Raw genomic sequence first — 6532 nt, 5'->3', positions numbered from 1 at the left:
TCTGTGCGATCGGCTCCGGACTATGGGTCGGAGCGGATTCGTGTGCGGCCTCCAAGGTGCTGTCCGGCGGCAGAGTTAGGTCGTGTCCATCATGACAGTGCGGCGCACTTGTCTGCGGTTCGGATCCGTCGAAGATCAAGTCCCCGCGGATATCGGCTGTGAAGTTTAGGCTTCCAAACCTGACCTGACGGCCAGGGGTGTAGCTTTCGATCTGCTCCAGATGGCCAAGTGAGTTGGCCCGCAGTGCGAAGCCACCGAATACGAAGATCTGTCCGGGGAGAAAAGTCTCACCCAGGACTGCGTCGTCGTTGATTGAAGAGGCCATCAGCCTATCGGTGACGACACAGGGGAGCTCTCAATGAAAGCACCAATGTCGGTGTCAAAACCGGCGGATCTCGGGTAGGGGGTCCCGAACTGTGCATCTAGGCGGATGGTAACAGGAGACAAGGGACACGATGTTTTACCCAGGTTCGGGCCCTCTTGATGGAGGTAAAACCCTATGTCCTGCTTGATTGATATTGATATTGTGGATGTTTACAAGAGTGGATCTACCACGAGATCAAGGAGGCTAAACCCTAGAAGCTAGCCTATGGTATGATTGTAATGGTTGTTGTTGTGTCCTACGGACTAAAGCCATCCGGTTTATATAGACACCGGAGAGGGCTAGGGTTACATAGAGTCGGTTACAATGGTAGGAGATCTACATATCCATATCGCCAAGCTTGCCTTCCACGCCAAGGAAAGTCCCCTCCGGACACGGAACGAAGTCTTCAATCTTCTATCTTCATAGCCTTGGAGTCCGACCGATGATGATAGTCCGGCCGATGATAGTTCGGCCGATGATGGTAGTCCGGCTATCCGGACACCCCCTAATCCGGGACTCCCTCAACGCCCTTATAATACATCTCGGGCGTGCGATACTCCTTGCCCGGCGGTGGCGGGTCCGTCACAAGCTTCTCAGCGTCCAGCTTGCCCCAGTGCACTTTAGCACGGGCAAGGGCCCGATGGGCACCTTCAATACAGACGGAGCGCTTGATGACTTCAATCCACGGACACGCGTCCACCAGCCGCCGCACCAGACCGAAGTAGCTCCCAGGCATGGCCTCTCCAGGCCACAGCCGAACTATGAGGCCCCTCATGGCCTGTTCGGCCACCTTGTGGAGCTCGACCAGCTGCTTCAGCTGGTCGCTCAGGGGCACCGGATGTTCGGCCTCAGCATACTGAGACCAGAACACCCTTTCCGTCGAGCTCTCCTCCTCGGCTCGGTAGAACGCGGCAGCATCAGACACACTACGGGGCAGATCGGCGAACGCTCTTGGAGAGCTCCGGATCCGGGTAAGTAACAGATAATTTACTTTTATATTCTTGCTTTGCATAAAGAATGCCTTACCCGCTGCTATCTTCTTCATCGCCTCAATCTCCTGGAAGGCCTTCTGGGCTTCGGCCTTAGCGGTTTTGGCACTCTCAAGAGCCAAGGCGAGCTCAGACTCTCTAGTCTTGGAGTCATGCTCCAAACTCTTGTGTTTTCCCACGAGAGCCTGGAGCTCTTGCTGCACCTCCGCCACCAGCGCCTCCTGCTTCTCTCGCTGGGTGCGCTCCAAGGCCGCACTATTTTCGGCCTTGGAGACCGCTTCCTTCAGGGTCGCCACCTCGGTCGTGGCCCCTGCAACATTTACGTTGGTCCTGTCATTATTTGCAACCAAGTATTTCTATATACATTTACATACAGGTATTACATACCGTCCTTGTCCTCGAGCTGCTTCTTGGCACGGCCGAGCTCGTTCTCGGACCGCTCGAGGCTCTCCTTCAACACATTGACCTCCGCAGTCAGTGCGGCAGAGGTCAGCAGCGCAGCCTGCATTCCCATATTGACATATTTAAGTTAGACTCCTGCGTATATCTTTTTAGATCCTCAGCTCGGCTTTTCTTTCCGAACGTCAACCTGAGCATCATGGGCTACTGTCTATGCGGTAAAAAAAATATATGTTTTGAATACATACCTCAAAGCCTGTTAACAGGTTTGTACAGGCTTCTGTCAGCCCGCTCTTGGCGGACTGAACCTTCTGAATCACCGCACTCATAACAGTGCGGTGTTCCTCGTCAATGGAGGCGTCGTTAAGCACCTCCAGCAAATTGTCCGGCGCCTCCGGTTGGACAGAGGTCGCCGGCGTCGTAGGCTTGCCCTTCTTACGAAGGTGCCGCCTGTCGGACTCTGGAACCGTTGATGGTTCTGGAGCTGTGCCCGACCCAGAGCCGGGCTTAGATCCCTCTGGGGCTTTACCCCCTTTGGGCCTGGGGTCCGGGAGGTCGCCTTGCAGCGCCTCCAGGACCACCTCCTCCTGGTTTAGTCCCTTTGGGGACTCCACCTCGGCGTCATCCGCAAGGAGCAGGGAGGAAGCCGTCGGAAGTGAAGCACTGTTCACATCCGACGAATCCAGGGAGCCGCTCGACGAATCGCCGAGCTGAGCCTTGGGCGGACTGCATGATTGAATTCAGCGTCTGAAAATACCGAATAATAGAGGAGCGCTATAAGTTATTCGGGTATCCGGACACTTACGATTTTGCCAGGGGCTTGACCCTGGATGGCCATTCCTCCCCGCCGTCTTCGGCATCGGAGGCGTAGTCCGGCAGAAGGGTCTTCCCCTTCTTGGTCCCTCCGGCCTCCCCAGTTTGGGCGGCCTTCCTTTCCCTTCCTCCCCCCGCTGGAGGGGGAGAGGTTTCTTCTTTTTCCTCCTCCTCGTCTTCAGAGGCGGAGGGCGCGTCGGGGCTGTCAGACGATGAATCTGACACCACCAGGCGTCGGGAGCTCTTTCGAGTCCCCGTGGCCTTCGTCTTGGCCTTCTTCTCCAGCACCACGTGAGGTGTCGGAACCAACAGCTTGGTTAGGCGAGCATCCACTGGGTCTTCGGGCAAAGGGGCCGGACAGTTGACTTGCCCGGACTTCTTCATCCAGTCCTGTCAAAGGTAAGGGAGTTTAGATCCCGCATAGAGTCAAACTATGTAAAACACGTACCCTGTAATGGGAAAATTAAGCTCACCGCGCTGGCTTGGCGCTTGGCGCAGAATCCGCGATCCTCGGTGATGGGAGGGGAGACCTCGGAGCTCTTGAATAGCACCTTCCAGGCGTCCTCGTGCTTTGTTTCAAAGAGCCGGGATAAAGTCTGGTGCCGGGCCAGGTCGAACTCCCACAAATTGAAAGCCCGTCGTTGACACGGGAGAATCCGGCGGAAGAGCATGACCTGGACTACGGTGACAAGTTTAACCTTCCTGCTGATCATGTCCTTGATGCAGGTTTGAAGTCCGGTCACTTCTGCCGAATTACCCCACAACAGGCCCGTCTCTTTTCAAGATGTGAGCCGTGTGGGGATGCCAGATCGGAATTCGCGGGCCGCTGCCCATTCAGGGTCACGCGGCTCGGTGATATAGAACCACCCTGATTGCCACCCTTTGGTGGTCTCTATGAAAGCGCCCTCGAGCCATGTAACATTGGCTATTTTGCCCACCATGGCGCCTCCGCACTCCGCTTGGCGGCCGCTCACGACCTTCGGCTTGACGCTGAAGATCTTCAGCCATAGGCCAAAATGGGGCTGGATGCGGAGGAAGGCCTCGCACACGACGATGAACACCGAGATGTTGAGGATGAAGTTCGGGGCCAGATCGTGGAAGTCCAGGCCATAGTAGAACATGAGACCCCGGACGAACGGGTGAAGAGGAAAGCCCAGTCCGTGGAGGAAATGGGGGAGAAATACAACCCTCTCATGGGGCCCGGGGGTGGGGGTGAGTTGCCCCTCATCTGGAAGTCGGTGCGCGATGTCGTCAGACAAGTATCCGACCTTCCTTAGTTTTTTGATTTGCCCCTCCGTGACGGAGGAGGCCATCCATCTACCTTCCGCTCCGGACATGATTGGAGAAGGTGGAGGTGGGAAGGGTGGGCTTGGGCGTTAGAGCTCGAGTGCACAGGGACGGATAGGCAAAGGAGGAAGAAGGCGTAAATGGAAAGGGTAGAATCTTATCCCCTTATATCGGCGGCCGAAACTACGAGCCCCCACCGGCCTAATAAAACTCGCTTATCCCCCAAGCGCCACGGTTAATGGCGCGGTTGGGTTACCCACGCCCGTATTGATGAGAATCCTGGAATAAGGGGACATGATCTCTGCTTTGACAAGACGTGTCAAGGAAACCGCCTCGCTAAACACGCTGAGGTGGAACAGTAAAATGATTCGAATAAAGGCTTGACCGTGGCATGATGTCACCCTGCGGGATACGTCAGCAGATTAGATTTGTGCGGAAATTATTCTCTCTACGGTGGTATGTGGAACTTATTTTTGCAGAGCCAGACACTATCCTTGTGTTCAACATATTCTATGAAGTATTCGGAGGAGGAACCCGCTTTGCAATGCCGAAGACAATTTGCGCACCAGACTCGTCGTCATTGAAGCCAGGTTCAGGGGCTACTGAGGGAGTCCTGGATTAGGGGGTGTCCGGATGGCCGGACTATGACCTTTGGCCGGACTCCTGGACTATGAAGATACAAGATTGAAGACTTTGTCCCGTGTCCGGATGGGGACTTCCCTTGGCGTGGAAAGCAAGCTTGGCGATACGATATGAAGATCTACTCCCATTGTAACCGACTCTGTGTAACCGTAGCCCTCTCCGGTGTCTATATAAACCGGAGAGTTTTAGTCCGTAGGACGAACAACAATCATACCATAGGCTAGATTCTAGGGTTTAGCCTCTCTGATCTCGTGGCAGATCAACTCTTGTACTACCCATATCATCAATATTAATCAAGCAGGAGTAGGGTTTTACCTCCACCGAGAGGGCCCAAACCTGAGTAAAAACATCGTGTCCCTTGTCTCCAGTTACCATCCGCCTAGACGCACAGTTTGGGACCCCGTACCCGAGATACGCCGGTTTTGACACCGACACCAAGCTTTCAATAATAGTGTTGAACATGAACGACCATCTCCCATCGAAGTTATCATTGTTCTTCTCATCACGTCTCCTAATAATATTAAAGTCTCCCCCAACCAGAATAGGGAGTTGCTCAGACCCGCAAACCCTAACAAGGTCGGCCAAAAAATCGGGTTTGAATTCTGCCTGCGCGACACCATACACCGCCACCAGAGCCCAGTCAAATCCATCATCCTTGGACCGCACCCTGAACTTAACAGCAAAATCACCCATGATCACACTTCTAACTTCGAGAGAGTCGCATCTAACACCAAGTAAGATCCCTCCCAATCTTCCTCTTGGTGGCAGACAATGCCAGTCAAAATCAAAACCCCCCGATAAAGTGTTGAGAAACTGTGGTGAGAAATTTGCTCTACCTGTTTCGGACAACGCAATAAAGTCCAATCTATGCTCGATGGACGCTTCTGCAAGGAACCTCCTTTTAGCCAAGTCCTTAAGACCTCCGCTATTCCAAAAGATGCCTCTCATATCTCATCATGGAATTTTTTAGCCGTGCGGATCCTAGCACTCCTACGAACCGCGGACGTCGGGTATATCTTGCGCTTCCATTTGCGCTTAGGGCTGGTCCTCATGCCCACCAGGTCCTCACTCCCCGTTTCTGGGGTACTATCTACAACCATCTCGACGTTCTCATCATCCTCCTCCTCTGGCTCCGGAAGGGGAGGCGCGAGATCAGCAGAAAACTCGTCGAGCACCCGTACTCCCAAAGCGTCAATCTCGGAATCATCCATGGGTTTTACGGCGGCTAAGTTACGAATCAATTCTAGAGCCCTCTCGGCTTCCAGATCAAGCAAATCATTAATAGAATTAGAAACTTCACCCTCATTACTACCTAGTGAAATTCCTATTTGGTTTGCATTATCAACAATCTCATTATTCGAAAAATGCAAGATAGTATTCGAAGTATTTACTGACATACCAGTAGTGACCTAGACGTCACGAAGCTCGGCCGCCCTCATGGCGCAGCGCTGCTTCATGTCGTCCACCTTCGGACGGCCCTAAAGCCGACAGCTCAACCATCGACCCTCAGACTCCTGGTCAGGAATCCCGCCGATCTGAATAACCTCCTCCCGCATGAAGTTGCCCGGGGAGTGACCGCCTGTCACCCTCCGAGCACTCAATCGGTCCCCATGATCGGGAGAGGGCGCCGAGTCAGATGATGGGGAACCAAGGGCCACCTGCCCCCGTTCCCCATCCACCCCGGACCGCAGGCCCGGAGTGCTCACCGGCGCCAAGGGAGGGGTGATCCCCCTAGGCGCAGAAGGTGAAGAGGTCCTCGAGGCCACCTGCCCCAAGCCCCCTCCAACAACCGGACCTGCCACCTGCAGCACCGGCCCAGTGACAGGTGAAGAGGGTGCCGAGGCCACCTGCCCCGACCCCCCTCCCAAAAGAAGCTCCTCCCTCCTGGTAGCCCCGACCGGAGCAAGAGGAGAAGGGGGCGCCGAGGCCACCTGCCTCGAACCCCCAGCCAAGCTCGGAACCACCACCTGCAGCTCAGCCGACTCAACAACATCCGAGGGAGGTGAGAACACCATCTCTGAACCCCCCTCCACGCCAG

The sequence above is a fragment of the Triticum aestivum genome, chromosome 2B, assembly GCF_018294505.1.
Source record: "Triticum aestivum cultivar Chinese Spring chromosome 2B, IWGSC CS RefSeq v2.1, whole genome shotgun sequence".
In the NCBI taxonomy this organism is placed as follows: Eukaryota; Viridiplantae; Streptophyta; class Magnoliopsida; order Poales; family Poaceae; genus Triticum; species Triticum aestivum.
The sequence above is the reverse complement of the archived record's forward strand: the minus strand, read 5'-3'. Positions refer to the sequence as shown.